The following is a 19,137-nucleotide window of genomic DNA, read 5'->3' as shown; positions in this document are numbered from 1 at the left end:
ATTATATTTTTTTCGCGCAGACGGAGTCGATTGCGACCGCTAGTTTAATATATGTTAGTCACAGTAATGCTTTCTTTAAATTTTAATCGGTTAAGTAATATTTCAGTTTATGCGGAAAGTAGGTAATTATATTTTAAATATAGAATCATGTTTTTGTAATATTTAAAAGATCAGACAGTTTTGGCATTTACCAAAAACTATTAACGCAAAGAGAACGCATTGCAGTCTTGTGTCTTGTAATTGTTTTTAATCATAAGGAATAACAATTTCGTCAGACATAGCCACAACAATAATGCCGATGTAAACAATACCAGGGTACTTTGAATCCCGTTCGTATGCAAACAAAATATTGTAACGTTGATTGTGATGATTTCGGTTAAATTAGTTTACTCTCTCAGTGCTGCCGAGCTTCCGGCTTTACACAATTAATTATCCTTAATGAATAGTAATTGGCCAATTTAACCAATTATGTCGAAATAAAAAATTAATTAATATTATTATGGGTCATATATTTCGATTTATTAAAGCAACAGCATAATGATAAAGGATTGGAAAAAATTGACAACATGAAGAGAATATATATGCGATTTGTAATCTGCAGTTCCTGGGTTCAAATACCAATGGTATACGGCGGGATCTGTTTTCAATCGAAACCGAAAAAGAAATTGTTGTTTTACTATGTACATAACGTATATGAATCTTAGGTTAGTACGGTAAAGGACAACATCGAGATACAACTTGCACATATCTGCGAAGAAATTCAAAGATATGTGTGAAGTCAAGCAACCCGCACTGGGCAGCGTGTTTGACTATGGCCTAGTCACCCCTGACTTACAGTTGCTCCAAGCCCCTCAGTGATAATGATAAAAGTACGTACTGTCTGTCAATTATCGTATCATCATAAACTGGTCATAGAGAAAAGGCAGGCTTGTATGAAAATTTACTAAAAGACATTGTAACGACATAGCAAATTTTAAATTACGTATAGAAATTAATTAAAGTTAAAATAAATGATTACTTGACTTCTAAGACAAATCGCTTTTTGAATTAACATATATTTTGAAAATTATTTTTTCAATGAAATTGAAAACAACTAACGAAACAACTTTGTTATGAAAAAACCCACCATCAAAGAAAAAACCACTTAATGTCGATAAAGGATTTTTTCAAAAGCAAAACCACGAAAAGCAATTTACTCTTTCCTTAAGAGATTGTGCAGAAGAAATACCCTGCTTGGGGAAAAAAAAACATAATCGACTGAGGGTTTATATCAAATTCCACTTACAAAGGGAATGTTTTAGAAAGTCATTAGGTCAAGTTGTTTTTAATAATGAGAAAATGATGAAATGAATCATTATGTCCAGTCTAAAATATTACGATCTGTTTAGCCCTTAATTCGATGGTGTCCAGTGTGACGAACAAGTAATAAAAAAAATCTACTGAACTAGTTTAGGGAAAATTACGCAAGTATGACTTTACTAAAAAAAAACAGTCTTTTGCTACAAAAAATTTCGTCGAATTAAGGGTTAAGCATGTTATAAATCAATTGCTTTTATACGAGGGACATTTTTACGTATATGCGATTTTAGTATATGCGATGCTAAAATTTTAGAATTCAATTTATAAACAAACTGTCAAAAGCTAATAAATTTAATAATACAGAGGACCGACAACGTCGAACAATAGAGTTACTCAATTAAAACTTTTTAAAATGCCGTTTATAAAGCCTTCGAGACAGGCCAATTTTGTTAACAGTTTATTTTAGTACCTATCGATATCGTAATTCGTTTGTAGTGAAATATTGTAATCTAATACATTTTACGAATTAAAGAAATTAAGTATTATAAATTCTATCAATTTACTTTTCATCTTTTATTGAGCTGTAAGTCAAAATTTCACCGATTAAATACTTTTTTTATTATCGCCTAATTATAATGCGACACACCTGCGAGTTGAGTAACGAAACTCAATTAGAAAAGTTTGTAAAGAAATTATTGCTTTTGACTGTTTAATTACTGTGAAAGGAAAATCAAATGTAATTAATATTTGAAAAATACTAGGAAAAATTAAGAAACGAAGAATTTGTTTCTATACACTTATAGAATATTGAACATCGATTGTCAATTATTTTAAGAAGCACTTGGACTTATTATAATGGTATGAGCCTCGTATAATTTACTCGTTATGAAACTTATGTTTGCTTTTTTTAATATAAAACTTATAAAGCGTGTCCCAAAATTCAACGATAAGTTGTATAAAAAGTACAAAAATCGGATAAGTAAAACTGCCTTAAAAATTCATATTAGATAGCCGTGGATTTTATAACAATAGATAAAGGGTTCACCACACATCAGTTGAATTTGTTGGCATGGTTGGTACTGCAACTGACAAGATAAATTGCTAGTTCGTTGGTATCCGTATGACACCTAATGGAAGCATTCTAAATGAGTTTTGAGGTTAGTGACAACCTTTAGACACGATGTAAATATTTTAAAACTAACTGTCGCTCGCTACTTCGTTTGCGCGGAATCTGTTCTTCCAGAGTATGTTCTACATCTGTGTCGATTTTATCAAAATTCGTTTAACCGTTCCGAAGATACCTTACAACAAAAATCCATCCATCTATAAATTTATTTTTATAATATTATATAGGTGCGATTAGGGCATTTATAATATGCCTAATCACCCTTAACTTAGGGTAGGCTCCGAGCCCCTCGGTTGAGACGTATAGTGAGCTGATGATGGTGATGATGATGATTTATAATATTAGTAAAATGTATATCTTTGGTAAATTTTATGTTGAAATCTAAGTTTTTCTAGCAATTTAGAATAAATCAAGTTCTTTGACGCGCATATTTGAATTTGAAACGAATACTACGGGAATGTGAATCTTCTAAGAAACAGAGCAAAGATGTATAGTCTACGTCAAATGTAATCCGCGAGAACTAGATATGTTCAACATCTGATGAATCTGTTTCCCTGTCAAGTAATAACATCATGAGTGACACCACTAGTATTGATTCTCGGACGTTCAAAATTCATTGCAGTACCGAAGTGATTTATTAATCAACATTCCACATCGATTCCAAGCCGGTTGACATGAATTGCACTTAATTTGGCACTGAACACCCCAATAAAAATATATCTACTGCTAAAACGATATACCGTAACGAGATTTATCTTTGTACGTTTTATAACGGGAATATTTACCGTGGGTTTTTGACACCAAAATATTTGTATTACATATCGTCATCCCTGTCCTTATTTTGACAACACAGAGATAACAATATTTCTTAAACGGAGATTTTGGACTCGGAAATCCACGGTTATTGAATGTTTGTCTATTGTTTTTATGTTTAAGAGACAAGACAAGACTGAACTATCAACGCATTTAAGTCTTTATCTATTATAAATGTAAATATAAAAAAGAAAGTTGTGTTAGTTACACTATTTATAACTCGAGAACGGCTATACCGATATGGTTGAAAATTCGTGAAACCTCAGCTTAGAGCCAGGAGACGGACATAGGATACTATTCATTCTTTTTTTTCGAATTTATGCCTTGCAGAGCTGCTTTTTATTTAACTTATCTATATATTAAGTTTTTTTACATATCCACGCGGACGGAGTCGCGGGCGACAGCTAGTTTGTATTATAATATAAGTGAGAAGTAGGATTTTATTATCTTAGCCTTACTATGAGTACAGATCACAGTAAAGCTTGCAGACCCGTTTACCGTTTGCTAGTAAATACGAAAAACAAATAAACACAGATGGGAATGATTAGCTAGTGAGAAAAGCGCCTACAATTCAGAACAACATATGTATTCAATGTTTGTGGCAAGCACTATTTATATTATACTCTGGGGGTATTCAAAATCAATTATTCGCATAAAATACAGGACATCTGTAAATTGTAAATCTGGAAGTCTGTATAAGTAACATACGTATTTTTTATTTTCAAAATTATCTCTAAATATGAAAAAGAAATACGCTAACTAGTGTTAACCTGTACCACCAACTCTCAAATAGTAGCTCTTTTTTGCAGCTCACGTAATTTTGAAATTAATTATGTTAAGAAGAAAATCCGAAAATTTGCCGGTGTATTGACCCAACACTAGCCTTACTAAAATATCGACGATTGTGTCCCCTCACTATTCATTCTGACACTAGACTTGGTAACGAAAGCACGTCATTCGCGCCAAAAAATTCTAATTAAAAATAATATTATAACGTAATAAAATGCAAAGATATATATTTTTACTACACGACTACGTAAAGGATACATAGAAGATATATTATAATATTCATTTATTTTGGTGATAAGTTACCGCATTAAACGAGAACGTATAGTTCCCCAGGTGTCCGAGATAACAATTCCACAGGCGACAAGGATTCTGACAACTAAACCTACATCATACAACTTGTATGTATTTAACGTAACGTTACTTAAGTCTTTAATTAGTTAAACCTTCTGTCTAAATCATATTTAACCCTCAGGGTTCGTTTCGTTTGGAATGAAGTTTAATTTTTAAGACTTAGCAGTCACTTTCAATAATATAGCAAAGTGAACACTACCCTTAGGCAAATAAAAAAATATATTATAATACAAAATGTTTTGTAGCTGTAATAAACCCCAGTGTTACAGACTCGTCAATTTATTTCGTATGCCATACTAATCATACTATAATCGTACTTCATACTAATATTATAAATACGAATGTTGTGATGGATGGATCGATGGATAAATGTTTGATTGAAGGTATCTCCAGAGGGGCTACATGGATCCCCCGAAATTTGGCACAGATGTAGAACATTATCATGAAGAACACATAGGCTACTATTTTATTTTTACTCCCCGCAAGCGGATTCGCGGGCGACAGCTAGTATTTTAATATCTTTATCTTTTCAACATGAATTAAAACAAAAGACATTCGATGTCGATAAACAAAACCAAAGACACATCTCACCTTCAAGTTATTAGTTCTGAAATGGAAAAGGGGCCGTAGAATTCGTAGCGACACTGAATATAAATTTCGAACGAAGTTGAACTAAAGAAGTTCGAAAAGGGATATTGTGGAAACGTTGGTGTCTTTTTGACTGTTACATAATAATATATTGTAAAAAAAACAGAAACTATTTTTTTTTCAGCATTTAAAAGATGGTTTGGTCTACTGATATTAAGTTTTTTTTATCGTGATTTTAATTTTAATTTTAATTTAAAATACATTTACAGTTTCTTCTCTCCTCTATTGTATAAAATGTATTGAACTGAACACATTACATTATTAGATATATTTTTGGGTTTCTATTACTGAACATAATGTGGCCTTGTAAAAAAATAAGTCATCTATTTCATTCTCTATGAAAAACCACAGACAAATGTTTTAATACTTGTCATTTCACAGTTATAGCTAACTTTAAGTGACTGTACCTCTAAAGTCTGACTGCAGTCGAGCTAAGTCGCTAAACTGTATGAGACGCTTGAAAATTCTAACAAAGGATTCGGTTACCTCAGCTGCGATACTCTTGTCAGATGATATTGGATTTATATGTAAAATGCTCTGCTATATATTTTCTTTTAGGCTTTTTTTAGATGATTTTCAGCAATAAATCTTCACTCAGAATGCACCCAAATCCTTTAAACTATTAATCTGTTATTCCTCTGTATCTTACTAATATTATAAATGCGAATATTTATATGGAATTGGATTGAACGTATCTCCGTATCGCCCAAACGGATTTTGATGATATTTGGCATACATATAAAACTTAGTCTGTAAGAACAAAGAGGTTACTAATTATGATTTTTTTTAATTCCTCGCGTACGAAGTCGCGGGCGAGCGCTAGTTTATTATAAAAAGGGCGGTGTTAAGAACACTCGAAATCGTAGTGCATGTATGCGTAGATGTATGAATGAAGAAGAAACGAGAGAGGTGTGTCAGGGCTGCGACAAATAGTCCGTGGTTTCTACCTACCCCTCAGGGTTGCGGGCGTGAGTTATGTCGTTGTTATTATTATAAAAATTGTATGTAAAAATTGTTTTATCTTTAAATTTGTTTACATTTTTCAGCACTTATGCATTACTCCGAAAAATTCCGGTACTCCATTTGACCTAAAAGAGTGTAATAAATCTGTCTATCCTAGCGTATTGTTATACGCTAGATATTTGTTTTAAAAATAGGTTGGAAAAGCAAGTAAAAATATAAAATATAATTATAACTGCAAGTAATTAAATTAAATTGTAAGTTTCTTAATAACGTTGAAATAGTGACTTTCTGACCCATTTCAAGCAAGCGCTCCAGATATCTTGATATTGTTTCGACAGCTGCTAGAAACTGTCTCAACAGTAGCTAAAGTTGGGTTCTGCCTGTGGTCCGCTTCATTAAAACTGCAAGTCGTCTTAAATATGACATCTTAGTTAAGGGAAAAGAATGACATTTACGCACATATACATAACCTCAGCTCAATAGGTAACTGGAAAGTAGATTTTTAATTTTTAAGATTTAATGACAAACATTAGGACAGATAAAACTGACAGATCGACTGGCCCAAGTGGATCTTGTTGTAACTTTTTCACTGACTTTTTCACGCTATTATATAAAATAAAAACATTTATTTATGAATTAAAATAATTGTTTACAACAAACAATGATATTCAAATATTATTTTACCAAAAACCTCAAACGTTCTCTAAACTGAATTAGTTTCGAGCAAATTTAATGAGGTCGAATTATTGTATTAAATTTCTGTGAAGTTAATTAATTATACGTATTTGGAATGATATACATGAACCGTAAAGCTTCCGCGACGTGTGTAATATATATGTATGAAAACATACAGTAAAACAATAACATTTAACATAACCTAATTATAATATATTTCATGTAAGTTAAAAATAAAAATAAAATACTAAATCTAAAAGTTTATTAAATTTTATTATTCCATTAAAGTTCTTCATCAGTTTTAAATCCCTTAACAAAAAAGTCTGATACGTTCTTTTTCTTAATTTCTAATAGTGATTGAAGAACGTTTCATTTCAATATTCGGCAAATAAAATTCTTTAAAAGAAAAACTTAAAATGCTTTTTGATCAAGAATACATAAAGCTTTTGAAACATAGTATGCACTAAAAATATATCTACAATAGTTTTTTTTATTCATTGTGATGAGAACAATTCTAGAACTTTACTCCAACTTTTATACGGTACTAAATTTTCTATATTTACGTGCCAAGCCACTTTTATGGTTATTGATTAAGAAGAAAAAAGTAAAAAAAGAAGATAATCGCTTTAAAGTAAGTGGCAATGGACGTTTGTAATAAAAATACTTGATATTGTAAAATAATTTTTAAAAATAAAAACCGTATCTGACTATTTTTTCTTTATACAGATTGGATTACATAGAAAAATTTGATTTTGTTTTACGCAATTGTATATTTGAACAAGAATATAATATGTTTATATAGAGTTTAGAAAGTTAAGACTAAAATTAATTACTGGACGAAAATTTATGAAACATTGCAAAAAAAGAAAAGTTTAGCTCGCAACTGTTACACGCCGCGATAGACTATTGTTGTTTTTGACAAGTTGTAATTACGTTTATATTATTTTATTCTTGAATTTAAAACATTTAAACAAGATTTTGTCCAATTGTTAGAGACACAATTCATACGTAATTCTATAAATCCATTTCTAATCTTCTTTTCATAAAAAAGAGTCTATGAACATTATACATTTGCAAGCGTTTTTTCGTTAAACAGAATAATTAGTAAAAGCAATTATAAATATTAAAATACAGTGTTGTTGAAAAAAGGTCATTTTAACTATTTTATAAATAAATTACCTAACATTTATTAAATACAGGTTTATTTTAAATTAAAAATTCTTTTATAAGGCTTACCTAACCACTCCATTTAATGCCGTCGAGAGCAGCGACCACAGGATTCTCGATTGGGCTCGAGCGAAAAAATAACGCTAGTTTTAGCTTTCAAACAAATTTCAGTGGTCACTCGTGTTTTATACGAACTGCACATTTTAATGATTACCTCATTGCATAAATAATTTTATTTACTCTATAGAATTATGGAGTTTACAAGTCGTTAAAGCATTAATTACTAAACAGCACATTTTACATTATAATTTTTTCATAGACCGATATATAACAATAAATTTAAGTATGTTTCATTATAAAAAAATTAATAAGTGTTTGTGTCAAAAAGCAACATTGAAATAGCGTAATAGCGCTTCCATCTTGTATCCCTTCTTAGTGGGAGCCATACAGTACATCCGAAGATGTCTTTTTCCTTCCTTGAAAATCTATCATGCGACAGTAACTAGGGCGTGGTATCTCGTGTTATTTAATGAGACACTAAATTGTTATCCTATTTGAATTATTCTACAATTTAATTAGTCATAAAAAGTTTCTGTAACAAAAGAGTGGGTCAGATGGACATCAAAGAGAATACCGACAATGTAAAACAAGCGACGAGGCTGCGGCGTATTAACACACTATTAAAGTCTCACGCTTCGGAGAACACCTTACAGATTATTATCATTCGTTAGCGCTTTTAAAGTTGTGGTGTATAAAAATGCTAGTATTATTTAATTATTCGTCAAAATATTTATAACGAGAAAATATAAAAGAGTAGCTGTCACCCGCGACACGCTAGCCTATGTGTTCTTCCAGACTGTGTTCTACATTTGTGAGATAACTTCAAACAAACATCCGCCCATCCATCTAAATATTCCCATTTATAATTAAGATTAAAATAAATGACGAACAAATTATCAAATGTTTTGACCACCGTTAAAATTCACTTAAATTCAGCCAGTCTTTTAAAAGTGTAAAAGCAATGTATAGGATTGGAAAATTATTAAACGAGTAGATGGAGAATAATAAAAAATACATTTTATATCCCCAGTTACCAAGGTCATGGCACTTTAGAGCACCGTTCCTAGTTAGCTACGTGAGTGTTAATAATTATTGAAAACCGTTTAGTATATGAACTCTATAAATAGAGCACGCGATTAATATTTAAGTATATGAACATTGTTAAAAATAACAACTTCAAAATAGAAAAACAAAGAAATGTCGTTGGATTTGATCACATAGTGGTGAGCGCGATACTCAAGTTAAATTTATATTAAAAACTTTTTACATAAGAACGAAATGGCTCTTTATTTTATTTCAATTCATGAGCAAGGACGTTAGTACCTAGTCTGGCAAAGTCGTGTGAGTTTCCACTACAGAAACATCGCACAAAAACATGTAAACCTTTTACATACACACACTTAAAGTTATGATTTTCATATTCAGTAATTATTTTTAAAATTTACTTTGAACACAAAAAGGAATTTTTAATTATTATTGTAATATTGGCACGCTCCAGGTCATTCAATAATGATGAAATATCGCGACTCTTTTACAAAATATAAATCGTTGGTTTCTGATACTGAAATCCTCGTTTAAAATATTGTTATCTCTATTTTTTCAAAGATAATGAAAGGGATGTTATGTTATATACAGATATCGTGGTTTCAGAAACCAACGACTTATCAAATATTTCTACCTAATTCGTATACGTTAAATACTCTAAAATGACTGGAGTTTAAACATAGTTTTTTTATATCATAAGGGGGCAAACGAGCGAGCGGCCACCTGAAATTGCTAAAATAGCGAACTGTACGTTGCCCATAGACATACGCAATTGCATATGCGTTGCCCTTTTGTCCATGCATCCTCTCATCCGGAAAGTCCACTTCCACTTCCCATCCTTTCCTAATTAGTAGTTATTAATCTTAATTTATTTTATATTGATAAATCTATAATAGGTGCAAGTTGTTTAGAAAAAGTTTTACCGTACTTACCTAGGATTGAATTGCTGCGCGCCCAGAAGATAAATACTCCAAAACACCAACATTATTCAGCTCTTGTAATTTTAATTGCTCGACCCTGTAAGAAAATTTATAGAATTAAACACATGTAATTTTACACGTATAAATTTTACTAATTACTTATATGTGGGTAGCAGGACACGTGAACTTAATTGCTTTGGGAGTTATCACACGCACCCATTCGTTTAATAACAAAACTCGAGGGGATTATGATTTAGAACATGCACACAAAACCAAATCTATATTGTATTTATTCGCCGAAAGCTAATTACTATTTGTTTTTGTTGTACCTAATTATATAAACTTATTTACACCAGATGCACTATGGGAATTATTATATCCCATTTCAACTGATAACCTAAATTAGACAAGCTAAGTAGTGCTAACCTTCATAATTAGCCATTACTGTTTTTTAATATTTTTATTATTTTGAGATACAAATGGAAATTAATTTGCCATTAATATTTTTTTACGGTGAAGGAAAACATCGTAATGCAACCTGCATATATCTGAGAAGAAAATCAAAGATATGTGTGAAGTCAACCAACCCGAACAGGGCCAGCGTCGTTGACTATGGCCTAGTCACCCTTGGTTTAAGGGTAGGCTCTGAGCCCCTCAGTGGGGACGTATAGTGAGCTGATGATAAATATTTTGAAATTTACAAATTTTAACGTAAAACGTGCAGTTTGTTTATGGTGAAATTTTACGTGTTTTTTTTTTATTTTGATCAAAAACTTTCCAAGTATGAAGTAGTTGACTTAAAAATAGAATATCGTTATTTAAACCCACTATATTCCTAGATAAATATTTGTATATAAACGAACATATGTACAAAATCACTGTAGAACAGGAAATGTCAACATGTATTACGCTCACTGTGAGATACTCGAGACCCAATTACCGGCAAAGCCACGTTCTCTTCAGGCCTTGGGGACTTACCACACTTCTGTAATGTCAAGAATAGTATTGGCTACAAGAGCCATAAATTTTGCTTTGTATCCCATGAATTACTTAAACATACATGGAACCAGCAAGGTAGAAAATTTTATATTCAACTAGATTAAGATTCTTAAGCTAAAATGTCTTATTACGGTGAAACTGAACTGTCGTAACACCTGCATTGCAATATTGCCATCACTTTCATTCTATTTAAAAACAAACAAAGTACAATGGTATTCATATACGATTGGCATGATATTTGATAATTGATTGTTGTACTGTTAAGTATGCCACATCCTCTTATTTGCAACTTCATCACTCACACACAACTATATCAAATTAATCAAAAACACATCATCATCGTGCAAACATAATACTTGACTTGAGTAAACTTCGTCCATAGAAAGACTTTTTATCGATAAAAATGCAATAGATATTAATGTTATTGATAGTAAAGTAATAAATTGTTTGTTAATTGCTTTCGTTCCCTACAGGTAGAGTATTTACAGCGACACAGCAGCACTAATGGAACTAATGAATATACGTCCTTGGGCCAACGAAGGTAATTACAAAGCAAATAAATTATACGGTCTCCATTCAACGGAAAATACGCCGCGCGTCTTCGATACGTGAAATCACCACTTTCACTGGAATGGATAAACGTTAAATGGAAGTTATTTACAAGTTGTTGACTCCTTCATTTCTCGTCTGTTAACATATAAAACGATTTTGGTAATATTATAAAAACACTAGCTTATATAAACCGTCTTAGCACTCAGGTAAAAAATGAAATAATTACATTTTTAAATTAAGTTATACATTTGCATGGATCGTAAATGACTTTCCGATAAAAGCCGCACGGATACGTCTGCCTCGTAGCGAACCGCCCGTAGCCGCTCGTAGGCTTATCTCTACGTACTGTAGCGTTTGCTACGTAGTGCTACGCTTAACAATCTGTAGCCGTAGATATAAAATTTTATTGCAACTTAAAATTCTGTTAATTGCTTTCAAAATGTATTTAATTGCTATCATTAGTTTGAAATAATGTGGTAATCTATAATAACATTATTTACTTAACCAAAATTACCTATTAAACTTAAGCTAATCGAGAAATCATAACTACATATTAACTATAACTAAAAACGCAAGCTTTTACGATTTCTATATTAATAAAATAGCTTTATATCTTTTTTTTCTAAAATGTTATTATATATACCATTAATGATTTAATTTTTGAGTTTCAATATTTACTTGGCTATTTTAAAAACCCATACAATAATTCTTTCAAAACTTTTCAAACAGACTTAAAAAACAATTCAAATAATATTAAGATGTTACAATCGGATTACTGTTCTCTGTACTCTATTGAACCTATCTTAACGTTACTTATGTATTCAGAGTTAACGTTTGAAAAGAATTTAAATTTAACACTAGGTGAGAGCAACTTGTCCAAATACATCCCATTGAAGTATGCGTCCGCACGATAAATGCTCGTTCGGAATTTTACGAGCCGAGCAATTGTTGGGTACATAACTTTTTTGCAGATTGTATGATACCTATCATCAACAAACGAGTTATAAATGCTACTACGATTAACATGAAATTCTGAGTAATGAATGTAGTGAATGTTGCTTATGTAAAATCAACGGTGAAGAAATAGTGATACTTCGGTCTTTTTTATGAAAAAACTAACGACTTGCCATATTTTTTATTATGAATCAGCTTTTGATTAGGTTAACCATATTACTTGACTACCAAAAAATATAATTAAAGTAAGATATAAATATATTGTTTGGAAATAATTTTATGTTATTTATATTTTAACGTTCTAAAAGTGTTATACTTATATTAGGACTTTACTTGGTTGAAACAGTGTTTCAATTTAAACATCTTTATTTTGTCTTTTATTGCAAAAAAATAGACATTACAGAAATCAACATAATTGAAATATGATTATACTTGAACTTGCGTAATGCGATCTTTAAAAATAAGTAACAAAATGCTTAAATCAGAAGCTGTTTTGGGATATAATGGTAAAACATACTTTTTTATAACTACATATGTAATTCAACGCCGTATTAATCGCCGGCGTTCAAAGTGTTAAAACACGTTTTTAACTAAACACTGTCTAAATGTATTTTTTGGTGTTACAGTTACGGTTTATCTGTAACCAACGTGTTCATTGTAAAAGCATTCAGCAAAACATATCTGTTTTTATGCAATGTATGTAGTACGCAAACGATTATGATAAAATTTTAACGTTCAACAATCCCGGTAAATGACTTTACATAACAACAGCCTTCGGAAATGTTATTGTTGTTTCAGGTGTTTAAACATTTTCCACTGGACATTGTTTATTTTATTTGGTTAATGTTATTATATTCGTTGGTTGCGAACAATACGATGTGAGTAAATATATTTAAGCTTGTATAGTTTTAATTTTATTAAAATATCGCTTTATTTTGTATTATAACATTTAAAAAAAGTTATACACAAGTTAAAAATCATTTAATAAACTATAGGAAGCTTTCGTTACGGTAAATAATATGAACTTTTATTAACTTTGCAGTGTAAATAAAAATTCCAGTGTTGCTAATATTATCCTACTTCTTACAAATAATTCTCTCGCTACTTCTCTCGCTGAAATTTGGAATGGATGTAGAACATATTCTAGAAGAACACATAGACTACTACTTTTATAATTCCTCGCGGATGAAGTCGAGGGAGGAATGATTAGGCCAAAGTAGTCATTGATTAATTGACTAAACGACTGTTCAATTTCTTATTTCATAAGTATACTATTTTTAAAGTGATTACAATATAACAAAGCACTATCATCGTTAAATCTGTGATATCATTGTCGAACTTTTGTTAACGATATTGCAATAATATCAGTTCAATATCGTCGAACCACAAACAATAGCGTTACAGAGTACATACGGCGCAGTGTAGTTCGCAATCAATCAAAATTTCCATAAGTCATCTCGGACGCGGTCGCCGCAGGGAGCTCGCACGATATTGTAAAGTGCTTAGTTACGAATTTCAGCGGCAAGCGCTCTGGAGAGAGCTTTTGTTGATTACCCTCCCTTGTCTAATGCCCCTGTCTCTTCTATTTACCTACATGATCTACCTAAAGATTAATAATCCCAACGATATTGTAATGTAGTCGAAAGTTATGTATTGTTAATGTTATTTTGTTACGTTCATTTTTTTATATTTCTACTAGCTGTCGCCCACGACTCCGTCCGGGCGGGATTAAAAATAGATGTTGGTCGATTCTCAGACCTACTTAATATGCTTACAAAATTTCATGAGAATTCGGTTAAGCCGTTTCGGAGGAGTATGGGAACGAAAATTGTGATACGAGAATTTCATATATAAGATGTCATATTTGGTAAACGGAAAATGACTTAATTATGCTTATAATTAAAAGATTAAACATGCAGTGAATTGAGCGATCGGATTCTTTGTTTTCTTTCGATCAAACGGAAGAACAAAAACGTTTGTGTGTCGCGTGTTTGATTGCTTTTGTATATGTTATTTATCATAAGACTCAACAGCGTAAGTACTACGAATAAAATAGAAATTTACTATTCACTCTTGTCGCAATAACGTTTTCCCTTTCGAGTAAATCAAAAACTACATTTCTCGCGGAAATGATACAAAATACGCTATGAATAAAACATTTATTTAATATTGTCGGCTCTGAGCCAAATATATAAAGAATTATTTGAACGCCGTTCTTCATATCAATTTTCTTTATTCCATTCAAACATAATTTTTATCAATGTCTAATAATAGTTATAAATTTGTTTCAGACGATCTAATTTTTAGAGTAGGACATCCTACGATTTAAATTACGAAAATTAAAGGACCGGTACTTCTCGGAAATATTTACTAAGAATATTGTATTTATCTTATAGAACATTGAACTAATTAAAGATCTCTTTTGCTTTTTTTTATATCAAAAGGTGGCAAACGAGCGAGCGGCCACCTGAAATTGCTGAAATAGCGAAGCGACCGTTGCCCATAGACATACGCAATCGCATATGCGTTGCCTACCTTTAATCGACGGAGGAGAGAATGCATAGAAACAAAATATCTTCCATTTCCAAGCATCCTCTCATCCGCAAAGTCCACTTCCACTTCCCGTCCTTTCCTTATAAAGAAAAGGATGGGAAGGTAAAGACGACTAAATTAGGCCTCCGGGACGCACACTCACCAGACGAAACGCAGAATTGCTTCCACTTCACACCTGTCTTCTGTGTGGTCGTGGTATTTCACCGGGTGAGCCGGGCCGATTCGTGCGAAGATGTTAAAGCGGGCTCTACCACTGTAGATGCTTGCACTGCTTGTCGATACTTTTGCAATTGGTAGTTGTAACAGTTATGTAAACAAACAAAGTATCGTAAATCTATTTAGTCTTATTATATGCAAAAATTGTAATCGGAACAAAGTAAGACAAAGTATAAAATACTTTAGCAACCACGAACAGATTAAATCATAACATAAATTTCTTTAATCTCTTTTTGTTCCATACTCGGAGGCAAAACTGTTGTATTTTTATTAAATTTCTTCACATAAATGGAAATTATTCGTATTTTATTTTATCATTTAAGGCATTGTTATAGATTCACAATGAGTTCGTTATTTAAGGTTTTCTTTTGTTTATCTACTCTCTACTCATTTTGGTACTTTAATGATGATGTAGTCTTGAAATATTTTGAGTTACCTCTAGCAATTACATACTCTGTTCACTTTAAAGAGTCGTACGACAAGATCAGTTTTTCCGTCTGATTGTCAACAAAGATGGAAAAAATTCGGAGAGCATTGCTAATTAACGTAGCATATATAGGTCAAATGAAATCAACAGACCCGCTTTCCATATTCACGTTGCGGGTATGTTTTGCATATTCCGTGTATTCAAAATACATTTGTAAGTCCGTGTGTGTCCTGGATTCGTAATCCATTCGAACGCGAGTGTTTGTTCGACTTATTTACTTACACGTGTCTTTGTTAATACGCTCCGCACTTGCAATTGCATTTAGCATACTCCAATTCCAGAGATTGATAATTTTATTAATTACTAGCAGAAACCTAGAAAACGCATTGCAATGTCAAGGTCAAAATTACGTCAAAATGTTAAGTCTTACCTGCAAGATCTGATTACCTTAGAGACTTTAATAAATCACGAATCGTGAGCATAATAATATTATGTTAGTAACGTTTTCCTGGATATACTAATACTAGTAATTGTTAATTCTATCCCTGTTATAAATTTTATGTCAATTAAGTCACTTAACTATCTTTTATGTCACCAATATCTAAAAACATAAGCTGACCGTATAAAGGAATCTTTGATAAAGCTCTATTAAACGTTTTATTGCATTTTTATTAACATTTGATGAAGCTGACCGTAACTTTTCTTTATGTTTGTATACATTTTTATTTCTTGTTTGTTTCGTAAACAACATAAATGAAAATGTTTTTTTTTGCGTACTAAACTGAAACATTAGCATCCTTGTAGCGAATTGTCGATAAAATATTGTTATGTTTATGGGCCGAATATTAAAGAGATATTCCAATAGTACTTTACGAAATAATCAATGCGAATATCAGATGTTCCGAGTTAAAACCTATATCATGGACAAGTTACTTAGGATTTTCGTACACGCTAAGCATAGAGATCCGAGCGATATACAGGTACGCGTCATTTTGTTCTTTCGTCGCCAATATCATCGCGATAAAGTCAATTCCAAGATGGCGTAGTAAATCTATACGGTTGATAAGTAGTTTCTATGTATGTACTGACCATATACAACAATGGTTCCCAAACTTATTTTGTCTACTGCCCACTTTGAGAATAAATATTTTTTTAGCGCCCCCATATTTTCACATATTTAAAAACCACAAAACTTCAAATTAAATTAATGAATTATTGTGACCTATATATGTATACTAACGGAGAATTCTAAACGAAACTTTTACGATGACCCGCAACTTGAAATCTGCAGCGCCCACAAGAGGGCGTTATCGCTCATTTTGGGAAAGACTGATATACAAGATACGCTTCAACGACTCAAAGTTGTGCGTATGAAGCACGCGCAACACGATACTAGCAACGAGATGCACTGTTAGGAATTCACAAATTTAAATGTTATATTATACCAAAAGTAGCTATTTTATTTTTAATGCAGGAATTAATATAGATATTAATTTATTATGCGAAAAAAAATTAATAAAAATACGCGCGGTTTCAGCTCCCCGTGTCGGACAGAAAGCGATTAAGGAAATTTTATGTTACGGTAACTTTTACCTACGCGTTTTTAACATGACCCGGATATTAAATTTCATTAAGCGGAGTCGCACTTAATAAAGTGTTATATTTATTTAAAAATAAAAAAAAAATATTAGCGAACTTACCGGTGATCGATTTTTATTCGTGAATATAAAAATATGAATTAATTTTTGTATGGACTGACTATTATGTTTAGTTATCAAGAGCTATGACGCATCAATATTTTCCGCATGATATTTTTATTTTAATGTTATATTTCCAAGCTTAAATTTCAAATAAAATATCAAACATTTTACAATATAACTTCTCTATCAGAATGAAAAGTTTATGTACCTACGCTACGAAGATTCACAGAGCTCGCCTCTAGAACGGCAAAGTTATAATATTCGTACTAAACTTTGGTAAGAATCATTCTTGCAGTCCATACAAAATGTATCTAGTCATATGTTAGCACTAAAATACGAAAACTTTGGCACTATTACACTTACACTGTGATTCAATTTAAGGTACGCGTTGGTGTATAACTCGCTATATATTAATTTATTTTCTAATTTTAAATATAATGCATTTAAAAATGATAATAATAAAATCTATACATATAAAAGAAAGTCGTGTTAGTTACACTATTTATAACTCAAGAACGGCTTTACCGATATGGCTGAAAATTTGTGAGGAGGTAGCTTAGAGCCAGGAGACGGACATAGGATATAATTTTTTTTTTCGAATTTGTGCCTTGATGCTGCCTTTTATTTAACTTACTAATATTATAAACGCGAATGGTTAGATTGCTGTGATGTGGATGGATGGGTGGGTGGGCTACACTAATAAAGTTTTATTATATTATATATCCACGCGGACGGAGTCGCGAGCGACAGCTAGTATTTTATTAAAGAAATAGTGCACCACCGGCTCCGGAATCCCATAACTCAAGCAACCAGAGGTCAGGGCTGCAGAGACAGGAACCTTCTCACTATGCTCGGGATTTCTAAAATAACTGCCTTTTGTATGGGGCCCTTGACCATACTGTTTAGTGAAAGCTTAAAATATTGGTAGAAGCTATTCGACACACGTCTATTCAACGATACGACTATCGTAATAATAGTAGTTTATATCATACGCCACATTACAATTTTTAATACTTTTTTATAATGAGCACAGTGAAGGGCTTCAACAAATAAATGCCTGGGGCCTTAATTAGCCAGCACGGATTACTGTAATAACTTATTAAATAACTTGGCGGATATTGCAACAAACTTGGCTAATATATGGCCTTTCGAGCAATATATTTTTCAATTCACAAGAGTACATAAGTTTTAACTTTCGAGTCGATGTCGCAGGAATGAAAAGCTTTTAACATTGACATTTCACTTTCCGTGCAGTGAGACGGCTTTGAAAAGAAATAAAGCTGATTAATTCACATAAAAAAAACTGAATAATTTATGAGCTATGAATACAAATATTAAGATTAAATATTTAATATATTTGAAATAAAAAAGGTCTGATTAAAAAACACATTCACCAACTCAAAAGTGAAGCCATGCAATGTCATATTCATTTTTTTAAATTCTTTTATGGCTTTTGGACGCTTGTTCCCAATGGAATTTTTTTTCCGAATATTTGAGAACTGACAAAGTCACAAAAATTCAGGGTACACGGTCAATTGACTAACGCATGCAAATCCACCGCCGCAATTTGCATTTTCACATTTTTCATCAACATTCACGTTCGTGCTGTTTCTATTTATACCGGAATAGTTGTTGAAATCTTTTTTAATGATACGACATTCAGTACTGTCAGTAAAATACGTGTTATTTGCACATTTTTAATGGAAATTAACAGTGTTGTGTCTTAATTCACAGTGATAATATACGTTTTTTTATTTAATTATTTATAATATATTTATACTTGAAAAGCAGTATCTGTTAATTTTCTTTTAAAATCAAAACTGACTTACATTGTAGATCCTGAAGATAGTACCAGATACTAAATTGAGAGTTGGTAATTTG

This window comes from Papilio xuthus, unplaced genomic scaffold (assembly GCF_000836235.2).
Source record: "Papilio xuthus unplaced genomic scaffold, Pxut_1.1 DF825928.1, whole genome shotgun sequence".
Taxonomy (NCBI): Eukaryota; Metazoa; Arthropoda; class Insecta; order Lepidoptera; family Papilionidae; genus Papilio; species Papilio xuthus.
Note: the sequence above shows the minus strand (reverse complement) of the source record.